Source organism: Bactrocera tryoni, chromosome 1, assembly GCF_016617805.1.
Source record: "Bactrocera tryoni isolate S06 chromosome 1, CSIRO_BtryS06_freeze2, whole genome shotgun sequence".
Taxonomy (NCBI): domain Eukaryota; kingdom Metazoa; phylum Arthropoda; class Insecta; order Diptera; family Tephritidae; genus Bactrocera; species Bactrocera tryoni.
In genome coordinates this window covers 64,368,460-64,384,337 of record NC_052499.1, presented here as the reverse complement: position 1 = coordinate 64,384,337, position 15,878 = coordinate 64,368,460, and the positions used below count along the sequence as shown (strand labels likewise).

Below are 15,878 nucleotides of genomic sequence, written 5' to 3'. Positions count from 1 at the left end.
TTAATATTAAATGCGTTTTTTTTGAAAATAAATCACATGACTCTTATTGGAAACCCCTGTATGTATATGCATATAAATCCTTCATGACTGTTATTTATATACTATATAGTAATAATTCCTTTCAGTTACCATATTTCTTCTCTTTACTTAAAACCATTTTTTAACTTCAGACTGCAAGTGGACACACCTTTGACATTTAATCCCTGAGGAATGTACTAAGTTATGTTTCATGGCATATTAATTGCGTGCTGCATGGACAAGGGTGAATAAATTAGGATAAAATGCAAGCGATACTAATTCTCAAGAATGTCAAAGGAAGATTGTGCTAAGATATCACACAGCTCATATTTATATCTTTTTATATAAAATATATATATCATAAATACATATTTAGTACAAACCCATATTCTTTATATACTCTTATGCAGATTAGCATTAAGAATGAAGAGAATTGGAATGCAATGATTTTTATACACAGAATTAAATATCGAAAGAATAATGCGAAATTTTGAGATAGAACTAAGGCTTAAAAGCTTTGGAAATGAGCTTTCCAATTCAAAAGGATTTAAGAATTCAAACTTCTCCATCGCTTCAAAAATGTATCGATTTTTTTCCGATTCATTACAACAACATTTTAGCAACATTAGCAATGCGGAAGCATCTAAGCGGTTAAGCAACGTGTGTAACTGTGGCAGAGGTGTGACTGTGGCGCGGATTTTAGAGGAGTTTTTAGTAAAACACAACTTCAATGTACTATACTTTTGGATAATCAATCATTTTTTATTTTTTTTTTTTTTTTTTTACTTTTTTAGAGGAAGAACTTTTTGGTGTCGTGCCAGTGGCCGATGCTGTTTTGAAACCAATTTTGTGCATTTGGAAACCTTGAGTTGCTCTGTTAGAAAAATTAGCACATATACTGATAAGAAATATTTAATATTTCACGATGTAACGGCAAGAAGCACACAGTTGAAAATAATTTTGAGAAAAGTTTCTACTCAAAATTTAGTACTATGTATTATATATTAATGCTGATAATTTTTGTAAAATATTAAAAAAATTCCGTGGTGTTTTAAATTGGAAGAACACAGTTTTGAAGACCGTTGCCACTCATTTGAAAATTGATTTTATTAAATTTAGAAAGTTCTCAGGTATTTAAAGTAAAATAAATTAATTTGGTAGTTGCCAAATGGTAGAAAAAATTATGAAAAAAATTTTCAAAGTTTCCAAATTAAAGTTAGAGAAGAAAAAGCACACAATTGAGAAAAAAAATTAAAAGAGTTGCCACTAATTTCGAAAAAATTCAGCATAATATTGATATTTATTTGAAAACTGTTTTTATTAAATTCAGAAAGTTCTCAGATATTTAAAGTAAAATAAATTAATTTGGTAGTTGCCAACAGGTGGAAGAGCTGCCACTCATTTCGAAAAAAATGCAGCATAATATTGATAAAATTAATTTCATGTTTTTAAATTTAAGTTAGAGATAAGAAACTTTGAAATGTAAATATTTTTAAAGAAAGTTGCCACTTATTTGAAACATGTAGAAAAAATTGTTGCACATTTTATTGTTTCAAAATGAAAATCAATACCTAGTAAGCAAGTTAAAACCTTAAGCAAGTTCTGTTCAAAGTTGCCACTTACATATTTTAAAAATTTAATTTTATTTTTTTAATTTTCAAATTAGGAAATTCGTTGTGTATTATCAATAAAATTGATTAAAGATTTTAAAATTTAAATCAAAAGCTATAAACTAATATTTAATAATGTTTCGAAGAAAGTTGCCACTTATTCGAAAAAGTTAAATTATAAAAATTTTAAATTAATTTTTTGAAGAAGTTTTTGTATTATGTAATTATAAAAGCAAAAAAATGAAAAATTAAAAAAAATCTTTGAAGAAAGTTGCCACTTATTCGAAAAAGTAATGTTATTAAAATGATAAAATTTTTTAATAATAATTTCAATGCTTGTATATTTGAAAAAAGTTATAAAATTGCATTAAATAAAAAAAGAGGGTTCGATAACCCAGAAACTCCCTTTTCCTCAGCCACTGGACCGCATAAATTTGTGTGACGTATGCCGCTGTCGGCAGGTAGTTGCACAAAATATACATACATACATACATTAGCACATGTAAGTATGTATGTGGGTAATGTGTGGATAAAAGTACGTCACGGTTGCTTATTGGTAATTACCGGCAATTGCATCAGCCAAATGAGAATGCCTCACTTTTACGATGAAACTTACCAACGAATTATAACTATCGCCAATAAAGCCAACACTAATAGGTAAAATTGAGTTTAATTGTCTTTGAGGAACTAAATGATCGTTATAAATAATTGGGTTTTTGCAACACGACTGTGTTAGAAAAATCCGTATTGCCAGTTATTGCAACAATTGTAATGGAATGCTGCTATGGTAAGGCTATTAAAAGGCAAAAATTTGGGTCAGAACTTTTGTTATGCAAATTAAATGATTTAAAGGCGCCTGGAGAGACGATTTTTGAGGAATTCGAATATTTACAGCAGAGGAAATTAAATTTTTTTTTAACTGGAGGCACGTCTTTATGCTGAAGTGTATACTCGAAAAACAATGTGTGGCGCTGTGTGGCATTAAATTTGTATGTATGTGTATTTACATGAGTGTGTTGCGTCTATTAGCACACTTTGATATTTTTTTCCATGTATCTCCAAAGCCTTCTACAGTCCATTACACAGTGTTGACTGTGACGTCACAACAATGCCAGCGCTATTGGTGGGCGTGACGTATTTTACATACATATATATATAACTGCATAGTGTTGCAAATACATATATACTAGAATATAAGCACTTAGTGGGCATATTACGACCCACATATGGTACGCGGTAAACTCGGTTTCTTTGGCACATTGTTGCTGTTGGCAAGAGTTCACGCGAATGTCCTTGCAGAAGTGGTGAACAAGCAAAACGATTATATATGCCAGACCATGTAAAAATATGGTATGTTTGTGTTTGTGTTAGTGCGCGCTTAGTGTAAGAGGATAAAATCGAATGTCGTCTTATTTTTAGACTCACACCCACGCGTATTTATAAATCACGTCGAAATGCTCGGCATTAAAGCGAAAGACATGACAGCCAGCAAGAACATCCATTAGCATGTATGTATGTAATGAGGCCTTTAATAAGCTGTGACTTTAAGCGTTGTAATGAAGGACATTCAGCTATTCAATTTCGTTATGAAGAGAAAATTTGAAATCGAAGCGAACTCAATAACCCTTTTGACTCGTGCAAGTCCTTCAACGGTGTGTGAGTGTAAGCTTACCACGTTGTCTGTTGCTGCTTCGAAACGCTTGACGACGGTGCTTTACAACATTTACCGCGCACTAAATCATTTCTGTAACTGTCTATACAATAATCGCACAATTATTTAAATAATTTCAGAAACTTTTTACCACCGAAAATCAATTACACGCAAAACACACGCCTCTTTTCGCCACACAGGAAAATCACACACCTCGGCACAATATCTGAATTGGAACTGAAAGCGTTGGCTGTCGAAAGTTGCTTAAAATCGACTCGAAATGTTCTCGTTTGCTCTAATAGAAATCTCTTGCGTGTATCTTATGGGTACACAGCATCCACATTTGGTGGCGGCAACGGCAGCGAAAACGCAAGCGTTTCGTTAGTCGTCGTTTGCTCGCTGGTTCGATGTCGTGCTCGTTCCCGTTCCCGTTTCCGCTGTCGACGTCACGCCAAACATGCTTTCGTCCCTACCATACCCACTAAGGTTCGTATGCGGTCGTTTCATGATTTGGGTATAGCGACCTCAATGTATGTAATCAAGGTAGTTGAGTTAGCCCACTTGGGCAGCATCCTTCGTACGGTGGCACTTAGTTGGTGCATTGATTGTGCTACAGTGGGTTCAGAGTGATCTTTAAGCGGTAAAAACTTAAAGGTGCTGTTACTAGTTGCTTGGACGTATTTTGGTATATGGATTCAATGAAGTCGTTTTCATCTTTCCTTTCTTTGAAATTATGATTCTATCGGTTATTGTAGGATTAAGTCTTACTGGTTCGTTCTTAATTGTATTACCTATAATTGCGAGCGATCTAGTCCTGATGTTGTTGTTGTTGTAGCGGAAGAGTTCTGTCTAATTCACAGTTCTTGACCGGTCAAATATTTGTGTCCGTTTCGGCTACGTAGACTCTCCTATCGTGGGAACGGATCTAGGTTTGATCATTTAGTCATGCTCTTTTGTAAGAAAATAGGAGAAAACATCTACGGCGGCTGCACTGAAGTTGATCTGAACAATATATTCGGAGATGTCAAATAAAAAAGTATTCGATACAGTCACTTGAGTTTGATCAGTGTGTGATAGCTATATGCTACAGTACCTGATCTAGTTTGAGGGACTAGTTTGTGTATATACAGACGGATCGGCATGGCTAAACCGACTCGCTTCATTACCTTTTTCATTTATACATACTGTATGTATGTATATACATACACACTTTATAGGATGTCCGACGTTTCCTTCTGGATGCTACAAACTTCGTGGGAAACTTAGTATACCTTGTTCAGGGTTGAATTAAATAAAGAGAATATATTATAGTGATATGACCGTTTGATTATCAATTTCTATCTCCACAAAATCATATCTTAATATCTGATTGTGGCAGAAGTTCGTTTGATTCGAAATTCTCGATGGGTTGGCGAATTAAAGACGGTTTTTGACTAAGTTTTTGAGTTAAGAGAGGAACTGTTTTTGAGATGATAGTTTAAAAAATTTTAAGAATAGCTGAACTCACTCCGGGTTGGATAGAATAAATTAAAGTTTTAAACCAAAATCAAATAGATATTCGCTTTAAGAGAGTTGAGATAAATTTGAAATTTATGTCAGGATAAAATAGTCCAACTTTATAAAGTTCAACATCTTGAGCATTTGCTCTTCGCTTTGTCTATTCCACTTTAGCAAGTGTCTGAAGGTAAGGTCTCAGGAGAAAACCCTATGATGACATACAAAATAATAAGAAAATATTCGAGTGATCAGGGAATTTTGTATGTTTGATTAATGTTAGTTGCCAGTTCTTTAGTTCCACGCGAGCTTGATTCCCAGTTTCCTCTTTGTAGTGCATAGCTGGGCAGTTCTATAATATACTTCTCTCTTTATATTTTCCCCAAAAGATGAGCTTCTGATATGATCACCGTTAATTACAGATTCATATGAAAAAGAAAAATTCAAAATATCTGCTTAAAAGCCACCAAAACTGCCCACCGTGCGCACATCATCGTTTCAGCTAAGGCAACTCCTGTGTATTTGAATTGCGAACGCATTTCGTCGTATAATTGTATGTGCATATTTTTTCGTGTCTCGGCATGGCAGACTTAAATTATATGTTTTCGCAGTCTGAAACGCATACGAATATGCATATGTCCTAACATACACACATACATATTTGTATATACATATACTCGTATACTTACGTACATACATATCTACCTTTCTCAAAAAAAGTTTCGTGTATGCTCCCTTTTATTCCTGTATTCCTCTAATATACCTCCTTGGTTGTATGTGTTATTGCGTGCACTTACAACCGTCCATATCTATGTCCATCACGTGATTTTAATGCTACTGCTTGGGAGCAACATAAATTCGGTTACCACTGTGAGCTTCAATGGCATGCTTTCTGTTTGTCCGTGTAAATTTGTGCCTTTTATTGCGCCTGTTCGTAGCATTGTGTGCTTCACAATGGTTTGCTCTCTGTTGCCTTTTACACTGCGCAGGCTTGCGGCGAGGTTACCGGGTTGCCAGGTAGGTTTTATATTTAATAAAATATTAAAAATTTATCGTTATTGATAGTATTTTAGAATTTTTTGGCGTGATTTGTATACTCTCACGACATGTGATAGTAATCACTTATAAACAAGAGCCGACAAAATCACCTACCGAATATCCTGGTCTTAAGTTATTCGAGTTTAACGAAAGAACATAGGCGTAGCTAGGGGGGGCGGGGGTCAGGGGTGGTGACGAAGGGGGCCGTCGACCCGGGCGCAACGTCTTGGGGGTGGCAAAATAGTATTTAAAAACTCTAATTCGAGCAAAAATTCCTGCAAATTGTGTCAAAAGTGTACCAGATATAGGGAGAAAATGGGTTTTTTCTATGGCTATTAATAAGATGTCTTGTAAATTTACTATCAATTTCCTCAAAAACCGTGTTGTGAGAATTGTGGAACTTCAGAATTAGCGTGGCTTCTAGTTCCTATTTTTTATATACTTAATATCGAAGGTATTTTGTAAAAATTCACTTTTGTTCGAACCACCTCAAGAAATTTTTAGGTAGGTAGATACAGGGGGGCGGCAGAACATCCTTGGCACCGGGCGCCCGAAGTTGTAGCTACGCCACTGTGAAAGAATAACCTGTAAGAAAGTAAATAAAGCGCAGAAAATAACACTGGATAGATCATGCCCTGAGGAAAGAATCAGAAGTTGCGGCAAATTAAAATTAACATGAAGAAGTTCGGTACAACTTGAATCAGCCGATGCAAAAGTCACCTAGGGCAGGGCAAAGATCTTATCTCCATCCATCGTGTGACATAGAAAATCCCTATTAAAGTTATATGTTTCAGAGAAGAGTATAAAGAAAGCAGGAGTATCAGCTATAAACAATAACCTGGTATATACATATGTATGTATATTATTGATCCTTCTGGCGGTATTCAATCTTAATTCTCTTTTTGCTCCATTTTTTCGCAGCGGTTGTCTGAGTTTCGGAAAAAGTTCTATGGAACTGAATATGAGACGGTTTTTGTTTGTAACGCATATTTCTTTTGATACCTCTATCCATCTCAAGTAACTAAAACTGAAAAATGATATACATACCATGACACCGAGAGCGTGGGCATACCATATCAGATATTCAAGCGGTAGTCAAAACGAAATTTCACAGCATAAAAAAGAAAGGGTCAATTTATATAGACATTTAGGCAGTGCTTTAGGCATAGTTGCGCAGAAGGCAGCAATAAGTGGGCTGAGTTAAACAATCTGGAGTTGTGGGCGATTTGGTTTCAGTAAACTGACTTAAATCACTCAGAACTTTCAAATGTTGGACAGTACAGCGAAAAGCTCGCACACAGAGCAGACCTCAAAGTACTTTCAGAGCGGACAGCATATATGCACTACATTTAGGTATATGAGAATTCAGCATAGTAAGCTTGTTTCTAGTTTAAATGCCTCAGCTTGTGGTCAGAATTATCTTTAAGCTCTCTTTCTCAATCAACTTGACACCCAACATATTTAACAAATCGCCGAACAAATTCTAACAAATAACGACAATTAAAACGATGTTACGAATCTCGAAATATGCTGTTACAAATTTGAGTATAAAGTTATGGGAAAAGCTTTTAGGTAACTAAAGTATGACCGCCAGTGTACCTACAATTCAGTTAAACAATTACAATTTACTTTCAGATACTTCTCAATGCCAGATGAAGATATGTTTAAGCTTTTACTGGTAAGCTACGTGAGCAAAGCTTGTGCTAACCGCGTGTAGATGGCGCTCAATGAGCTTTCAGATAGCTTATTTTTTGTTGGCCGAGTGTGTGATGCAATCAGGTACCGAACTTAACCTTCACTACTTCCACCCTTACACCCACTTAACTATTTATTACTCCACAATGACTATTCTACTCTCGCTTTTCATTTCTTTACATGTCGCATACGCAAATAGAACTTTCTTCGCCGCCAATGTGGCATGAGGGCACACTTATTAGTTTCTTTTTACAATACTCAAAGGCGGAATTTCGAAATCGTCCAATTTCAAATGTCTGAAATGTGCATGTTTGTTTGCCTGTTCGTTGGAAGGGGTGACAATATTGAACCAAAGACTGCTTTGCAACTTCGAGTGGATATTTGAGAGAAAGACGTCTAATATAAAACTTTTACTCACAGCGGGCTTTTAAACCTTATACGATTATTATTGTGACTTCTTCTCGATTTGCTTCCTTTGTTGGAGCGGAAGAAGCCAAAAAATGCCAAATATTAAAAGTGAAATGAATGAACGATTGACTGCCGGAAAGTGAAAGAGTGGGCTGCGTGTGTCCTCGTTTTTATCCAATATAAATGGGATTAAATCCAACAGCTCAACTGGCGTCTTTATTGCGACGCTCAGGCTCTCCCCTCTAACGACCTCCTTGTAGGTTTTTTTTTGGGCGCCCGATGGCCATTTTTTGCATTTGAATTCGTATGAATTGCTAACTACATATGCAATGAAAAAGAGAAATGCACCCATCTCTTTTTCCTCTAGACAGCCTTCTCCAAACATTTTGATACCTGTGGCAAATTCCACCGTTGCACTCGCTTGTCCGACTGACAATAAGCCGCCACCTCTTTGGGAAATTGCCAACTGTGTGCATCGGCTGACTGCACTTCGATAGGCTTCCACTCTCCATCCTCATAGTTATAGCTATATGATACTTTTATCTACTTTACATACCTGTGCTTTGCCAAGCTACAGTGTGCGAAAGATGACTCCAATCAATAGTGAAAGTTTATTAGAAAAAATTGTGAAAGTTTATTAGAAAAAAATTGTTGCTTCCTTTGACTATTTTTACTTACGCGAGGTTCTTAGAATTTTTAACTGGGAGTGTTTATTATCATTCGAAAGAACACTCTTTGGCATTTATTTTTTGAAGATCATCTCTTTCAAATGTTGGCCGTGGCTGTAGGCTTATCTCAGATGATCCATTCGTTGAGTCCAATTTTCGATGACTCGTTCGAGCATTTGGACTGACAACTGGCGAATGACACGCGTGATGTTTTGCTCCAAGGCCTGAGTCGAAGCGGAATTGTCCGCATAGACTTTAGACCGATGATTCCACCGACCCACAAACCACACCAAAGCGTTGTTTTTTCCGAATGAGGAAATTTTCTATGTTTACATACCCATTGAGCCAAAAATGGGCCTCGTCGCTGAAAAAAAGTTTGGCTCGAAAACGTGGGATTTTCTTAGAACTTTTTAAGAGCGAAGCGATGTCGTATGTGAAAGTCGAGTGGCTTCAGTTCTTGCGCAAGCTGTATTTTGTAAGCCTCCAATTTAAGGTATCGACGTAAAACATACCGAACCGTTCCATACGTCAGTTCGAGTTGCTGCGAACGGCGTCGAATCGATTCGCCACGGTTTTCGTGTATGCTCTCAGCTACGGCTGCTATATTTTCTTAACTGCGCCTTTCGTCTATTCGGTCGAATATTATCCATTAATGAATAATGATGGTTGAATCTCCAAACCAAGCAGGTTCAAGAAAAGGCTTAGAATTTGAAGCTAGGAAGAAAGTTTTTTACAGTTATATGATGTCAATCTGTGGAAAAAGGCTTGAGGCCCTGGATTCCATTTATATCAGCAGGGATCACATCACCTCAGTAGCGCCCGGCAAACTCCTAGAGCTATTCAGGCTGCTGGGACTCTGGGAAGACATGTGATATCGAAGAGGGCACAATAGACCCTAGGTCGCGGTGCATTACCTCATAACATCTATCTATCTATCTATCTACAGTTATATGATACATCTACCTTACCAACAATATTCTTTCTTTAAATTTGTTGCTCGTCATATTTTATTGAACGTCTTTTGTCACCGTGCACGGTTAAATTTATGTACGTAAGTGTATGTGTGAGTATTTGTCGACGATTTGGTCAAGTGAAAAACCCATTGAAAGGTTTTATACACGTCGCATGTGCAGCCATATTACGTCCGTTCCGAGAGTGATGCCTGAAAATCATTTGCATAGTTCAAAATCAATTGAATGCTGCCATATGTAAAATGTACTCACACCCGAATTTGTGGATATGCAACAGAGATGTATTTAAATTCAGCATTAAAAGTAACCGGAAAGTTTTACTATTTGAAAAATAACGGTTGAAATATTGGAGAAAAATTTAGTCCAATTTGCTACATGAAAAATAACGGTTTAAGGCTTTGAAACATATTTAGTCGAATCTCCAGCAGAATAAATTTTTACGATAAGGAGGAGGACTATCGATCTTTTTAGGAAGCAACAGTAGTCCATCAGCTGCTTTACAAGGCAAAGGCAAAGTTAAGACTACAAACTGAGGATGAAGCTTATAAAGGCTTCAGTTAGTTAAGTTTTAACGGGACTTCAGTTTCAAATATTTCAATGGGGGAAAAGAAACTCATACAATTCAGTCACTTTTATGACAGAATATAGTCATCAGAACTGCTGCGAACTCCAGCATCTATTAGGCCTTTTGTAGTGGCATTATGAAATTTGCAATTTTCCTACGCATTTGTATGTTTTGCATAGGTTTCTCGGTATTCATTGTGTTGCTTGGGTTCTTAAATACTCATACATACATATATACACACATGTATTTCTCAAGTTGATTTATGCATTTATGGCTAGTCTACGAGTATCTCATACTTTCACTTTCACGGTAGCAAATCGTCAGGGCTGAACTTTTTGCTTTTGAAATGATTATTTGTGGACGAACCTAAGCTTAAGCCTTACATAATGTGAGGTACGTAGGTTGATAAATAAGAATACCAAAAACTGCAATAATTAAATTTTTCTCTCTGTGCGATTTTGATTCGTTATGCAATTGGCAAGGCATTATGCATTTCAACATACCAAATGCTTTCTTCACCTGATCTCTTCAACGGAGTGGATATCTTCCTCTGCTTCCACCGGGGGTACTGTAATCAAAAACTATTAAATGTGGAGTGTTTTCTTCTGCACTATACTTGCATAGCAGGGCGGAATGATAAGTTTGTTCGTCGAGAGAGGACTTTATTTTTCAATTGCGTACTCAGTCCAAACTAGCATTTGTTGTCTGTTGTTGCTGCTGTTAATGCTGGTTCCAATATAGACGAAATTATCTGCGACTTCGAAGTTATGACTGTCGTGTGAGCTAAGTCGTGATTGCGATGATTTTTTGTTTGATGACATGGGATATTTCCTCTTATCCTGGTGCGCTAACAGACCCATTTGCTGGCCTCTATAATTTCAGTACGCTCTGAACATTAAGGAGTGCAAATTCAGTAGAAAACCGTTTCTCTGTCGGTTGTGATAGTAGCTTGTCGACATCGTATCTTTTCTGTGTTTGTTGATGGACCTGCTTTGCTTTAGTGGTTTGAGTCAATGTTAGGTCCTCGAAGCATACCCACGTCAAGGACACTGGAGACATGTCGTCCATCCATTACCATATGGTCGATATAGTTTCGAACTTTTTGATCCGGAGGCAGTCAAGTAGCTTGATGAATTTGCTTATGCTGGAATCAAGTAACAACTCGTTTGGAGGGGTTTCACCGTAGAGGCTGAATTTATCGACTGTTGTACCAAAGATGCCTACTTTACCCACCCTAACGTTAAAATTGCCAAACACAATTTTCAGATCGCTTCTAGGGCAGTCGTCATAAGCGCGTTGCATCCGCTCATAAAAAACATATTTCATCTTAACGTTCTTCTCTTCCTATTATGTTGCAAAGAGTTGGTCTGATGCAGGTTGTGGCTAAACGCTCATCGACTGGAGTCAATGCAAGGACTCAACGACTGAGTCTTTCTCCCATCACGAAGCCCACAGCGAATTTGTGCTCATTTATATGACTGCTGTAATAAATATCACTTGTCTGCGTCCTTGCCTCGTCCATGGCAGCTTTTGGACGGCGATGATGTCTACCATTACTTTTACGATGACATCAACCAGCTGGGCATCGGCACTTCACCAAATTAGAGACTGGACATTTCAGGTGCATGCCCTTAAATCATAGTCCTTATGACGTTTCCTGTGATCGTCATCAAAAGTGGGGTCTTTCATCCGAGGCTGTTGTTTCTTTTTCTTTGGGAGTGGTTTCTACGTAGCGGGTCCTAAACCCAGCGCAGAGTATAAAGTTTTATAGACATTTATATAGCGAGCCGCTTGTTTCAAGACCGACTCTCTCTCACAGCCGCATCTGTGGTAAACAGACCCTGCTATTAGAGTACAACCGTATTTGTTTTTTTTGCCGTGATCCCAGGTGAAACACTGGTTGGCTACCGTATCTTAAACAAGGGTTACTCAAATATAGGAATTGGTAGCCCTACGACTGTAACTGCTTACCCAGAAGCTTGACTATTCCCCATTACACTCCCGTTACGCAAATGTCTCTCACTAGTTGATATATGTACTAAAAAAGTCCGCTCTGACTTTTACAAATGATCGTTTTCCAAATGGTGTATTAATTTTTTTAAGGGCTAAATGACCTTGAGATGCTCGAACGGTCATACGCGATTCTTTTTTATAGACAATCCGGAATTTAAAGTATTTGGGTACAAAGAATTTCAGTATCTTTGACAATTGAATGAAGTTGGAGCTCTAATAAGTACCAAAGGAGTGTTAAAATCTACATTGCTATATAATAAACCTATCATATTGACTGGATCCAATAACTGCTTGACAGCACAGAAGCTTCGTAAAATCTCTTACTCCCTCGTACTAAGGTGGGATTATTATTGGAAGATAGTTTTTAGTTGATGTTCGACTTCACAGTTCAGGAAGTGAGTGCCAGAAACTTTTATCATGGCTACGATCACAGATTCTTACAAGATCTATGGATCTGGTTCTATTCCTTAATTATGGTAAATGCTCAATCTATATATGTGCACCGACTTTACTGATTACCAATGAAATACGCTCTTCCTCTAAAATACTGTGTGTTCAATCAGCATAACCAAACAAATCACACTATTAAAGTTTCGCACCATCCAATTAGTCATCAAGGTCTCCCACCTTGTGAAACCAATATCTTCCTTTTTATTCGCGCATCTGCAAATAACGGGGTATGATGCCGACGATTTCGAACTCAGCTCCAGTCGGGGCAAATATATTGTGCTCCCTTAAACCGTTTCACTGCTACCAACACACTCCACGAACGAGCGGCAACGCCTGCAGCTGCTGGCGTTAATATTTTCGCCACTGTCAGCGACAGCCGGACGACAGGACAAACGCACAACAGGATATGATGCTGTGGCAACTACACGTGTACAATAACTACAAAAAACTTTACATGTTGATTGCGTGACACCGGCAGTTGACGGACCGATGGACTGCCTCAGAGCTCAGCGGAGAGCTCCGAGGAAAGCGCCCAGCGCAGCGTGAGTGCGTGGGTGTGCCAACAACCGAGCAAGTAAGTGAGTGAGTGAGTGACAGAAAGTCGTTGACAGCTGCTGACCGTTTTGCTTGGAGCGTATTTATTTTGCACACCTTTCAACGACAACGCCCAAATCAGCCAGTCACTCGTGTCATCATCACTGCCATCATTGTTGTTGTAGAGTTCCTTTTTCTTGCGTCTCCAAAAGTTGAGTTAGCGATGCAAAAAAATGAGAAGCAGTCACAAATAATCATAAAAAAATGTGTTGTACCTGCAGTTGTTGTGGCTTAGGAACGCGCTACCATATGCTGTCGGCCATTGCCTGTGGGCTGTCTGCTTCGCAGCTTAGACACTTTTATCCTGGCGCATATTTCATTGCGCATTGTTCATCTCTAATACAGTTATTTCAGTTGATTTTGCTGCTTTTGTTGTGCCTATTCGTTGCATGTGCTTTATTGTGCCAGCTTATGACAACATAAAACAACAACAACACCGGCTCACCACTCATCAATGCCACAAATGCAATTGCTGACACCGTAGTTGATGGGTGAGCTGAGTGGTCCTGTTTTAGGTCCACCATCCGGTATGCCACAACACTTCTGGCGACTGCTGTCCTTTATACTCTAATTTTTTCGCACTTTTTAGTTGCTACAAAAACAAAAAGGAATCCGCGAGGGCGGTTCGATAAGTACGGCGCTTACAAAGGAAAGAGAAAATTAAGAAAAATTGTGATTGTGACTTAATAGTCTCCTCTTAGCTCAGTACGTTCGACACAGTATTGCTAGAACTTCTTTAAGCTTATCTGAAAAGTGTTTAAAAAGGACCTTCTTGGCCGAATCCCGATCACCTTTCCATATGACTAAAATTTTTGTTCAGTAAGCGAATTCGGGAAGCAGAGGAAGATGAAGACCTCCACTCCGTTGGAAGGACCAAGTGGAGACGGCTCTGGCTTCGCTTGGAATATCCAATTGGCGCCACGTAGCGAAAAAAAAAGAAACTACTGGCGCGCTGTTGTTAACTCGGCTATAATCGCGTAAGCGGTATCTACGCCAGTAAAGAAGAATCGAATTCGAAAGGAGACTTCTCCCGGCGGGTACTGTGTCGAATACTCTCAGAGCTGGAGTGTTCTCATATATTCGGACAACATTACCTAGCCAGCGTAGACGCCGTTCAACTTTCCAGGAAGGATCTTTGGATCCGTTTCACTGTGTAGCGTCCAGTGTTTCGACTGTTTCTTGATTTCTGTTGTGCACCAGTGGACTCATGTTTCCTCGAAAGAAAAGAAACGGCACAGAACCACTTTCGTATTGTTCTTAAACAGCCATTGCGGCCGGGTGCCGGACTCAAAGCAAAGGCTTTAGATCGGCCGCGTATCCGACTAAGGTGGCTAAGTTGTCCCTATCCACCTGAACCAATTGGAACTAAAAATACGAGCAAAATGGATTTATACTTTGGGGTGCTGATCAACGCAGTGTTTTGATCTAAGTGTTTCAAAGAAAGCACTATGAGGTAAGTCCATCGTCGGAAAGTACTCACGTAAATCACAACCATTGTTGTTCTTAAACAGCGGCAAAAGCTATTATAAAGCTTCAAAGAACTCTTGAAAAGGTCTCAGGGTTGTGTTCTTGGGAGTAAGCAAATATGTCATCTTTCTCATGCCTAATATTTCGTGCAAATCCATTGAGATGACTGCTGTCAGTGAGTATTTCGTGCAGCTTCAATCGGTAGACCGATCAGATTAGCTTCAGTGTGAGACGTTTTTGGACCATGAGCTACGGCCTAGCTCCCGTATACAAACAGTATCCAGTAAAATTACGACTCCGATTCGGCTGGAATTTGAAATTTTATTTGTGATATTGGCGCCATTTGGCGCCGAGGCTAAGCGCTTATCGGATCTCCCTCGTATTCGTTGAAAACTATGAAAAAAATTGAAATTTGTACCAAAAAAACTTTCCACATTGTTGCCATATAAAGCGGATGATAACGCCTGAGTACGCCGAATTGGTAAAACAATTTTCTCACTATCATCGCCATCACCATCACCAACATCAGCGGCGTTGTAGTCTACGAGCTTAAATGCATCAACACCGTTACTGAGCTGGGGCAACGTTTTAGCCAAATTCCGCCATTATTTGACCATCTGCTGGAACAAAAGAAATATTTGGAAAATATTTATTGCAAAAATATTAGCAAAAGTGTAAATAGAAATTGGTTTTGAATAGTTGTGAGACATAAAGTGATTGGTGCAATTGATTTGTCGGCAATATTTGGCGCGACAGCAATAAAAATGAATGTTTTCAATAAATATCTGAAATATTATGATATGTGAAGCTGCACACAGTTAGACGGCGGTGGAAGGGAGTACACAATTTACATATGTCATTGATTTTCCGAAACATAATTGCGCGATTTTTTGATGTTTTTCAAAGTTGAAAATTGCACTGGCGGCGTTTTTAATTACTTGTTGGTTATAAAATGGTTATATTTTTAGATATTTGTACATAGGTATAATATAATAACTGAATTAAATATTTGAAAATGGTACTTAAAATTTGTTTGCAGGTATGAAAAGACGGAAATGGAATATTCCGCTTTTAAAAGAGTAGCTTGAAACAATGGACTCTCGTGGAACATCTCTGATCTTGGAACACTAACAACGAGTGCATATAACAATATTACTTGGGGTAGTGTCGATGGTGGATAGACAAAAAAGCTTCAAGTCTTATGCTGCACCATTATCTGTGTTCCAGGACACTAAG

At 38.1% G+C, this 15,878-nt stretch overlaps 1 protein-coding gene across 1 annotated transcript in view; it reads right to left on the bottom strand.

The window, feature by feature from the left end:
- LOC120780204 (Y+L amino acid transporter 2) overlaps positions 1 to 3,515 on the bottom strand; it is a 41,140-nt gene extending 37,625 nt beyond the window's left edge. The window contains exon 1 of the mRNA XM_040112469.1: positions 3,301 to 3,515. The gene's annotated coding sequence lies outside the window, so the exon portion shown is untranslated. The remainder of the gene's footprint in view (positions 1 to 3,300) is intronic.
- Between the last annotated feature and the right edge of the window lie 12,363 nt (positions 3,516 to 15,878).